Source organism: Poecilia latipinna, unplaced genomic scaffold, assembly GCF_001443285.1.
Source record: "Poecilia latipinna isolate Pla-1442-1.1 unplaced genomic scaffold, P_latipinna-1.0 Scaffold1304, whole genome shotgun sequence".
NCBI classification, from domain to species: domain Eukaryota; kingdom Metazoa; phylum Chordata; class Actinopteri; order Cyprinodontiformes; family Poeciliidae; genus Poecilia; species Poecilia latipinna.
In genome coordinates, this window is record NW_015113920.1 from 186,361 (window position 1) to 187,735 (window position 1,375).

Consider the following 1,375-nt stretch of genomic DNA (forward strand, 5'->3'; position numbering starts at 1 on the left):
CGAAGTATTAATCACATTTTTTTTCTTTTGAGCTGAATGTCTGTTTTATAATATATTTACCACCAATGGAAAAAAAAAAAAAAAAAACATTTTCACTTTTCTCCAAAATTCACAAACTGCAGAATTGTTAAGTATTACAAGATAAGTAGTATTTCAAAAGAGCAGAGGAAATCTATTGTTTTTTGAATAACAACAATATTTGTTGTTAATCTGTTGCTAAGAGATCATTTTAGCAACAGATCACTTGGTTTTTTCTGGTAACCATGTGCCATGAAGTAAACATCTGATTTTTATTTTTGCTAAATTTACCAACTGCAAATTTGTTTTGTCTAACCAGATAAGCAGTATTTCAAAAGAGATTATAATTTATAAACAACAATATTATTTATTAATTTGTTAAGAAATGAGTGTTTTTTCTGGTGACGAAATGCCACGAAGTATAAATCACATTTTTTTCCTTTTGAGCTGAACGTCTGTTTTATAATATATTTACACCAATGACAAAAAAAAGCATTTTCACTTTTCTGCAATATTCACCAACTGCAGAATTGTTGGGTAGTAAAAGATAAGTAGTATTTCAAAAGAGCAGAGGAAATCTATTGTTTTTTGAACATCAACAATATTGTTGTTCAAAAAACAACAAACAATATTTCTTGTTAATCTGTTGCTAAGAGACGAGCTCATCTTCTGGTAAACAAGTGCCGCAAAGTAAACATCTGATTTTTACTTTTGCAAAATTTACCAACTCTAAATTTGTTGTGTCTAAGCAGATAAGCAGTACTTCAAAAGAGCTTATAATTTATAAACAATAATATTATTTGTTATTAATTTGGTGTTAAGAAATGAGTGTTTTTTCTGGTGACGAACTGCCACGAAGTATAAATCACATTTTTTTCTTTTGAGCTGTACGTCTGTTTTATAATATATTTAAACCAATGACAAAAAAAATAGTATTTTCACTTTTCTGCAAAATTCACAAACTGCAGAATTGTTTAGTACGAGATAAGTAGTGTTTCAAAAGAGCAGAAGAAATCTATTGTTTTTTGAACAACATTTGTTGTTAATCTGTTGCTAAGAGATCATCTTAGCAACAGATCACTTGGTTTTTCTGTTATCAACAATTTTATTGAGGGATCAGACTTAGACAATGAAACATCAGCAATACAAATTTGTCCTCGTTTTTCCATATGTGAACATAAAATATAAGACAATACGAAAAACAAAACAGAAATGACATCAACAAAAACATTCCCATAGCCCACCCCCTCTTTTTCCCTCCCTTCCCTTAACACACCGAGGCTCAAATCCAATCCTCTTCAAATAGAGTTATCAATATATTGCAGAAGGGGTTGCCAAGTTTTATTAAATTGCTTTA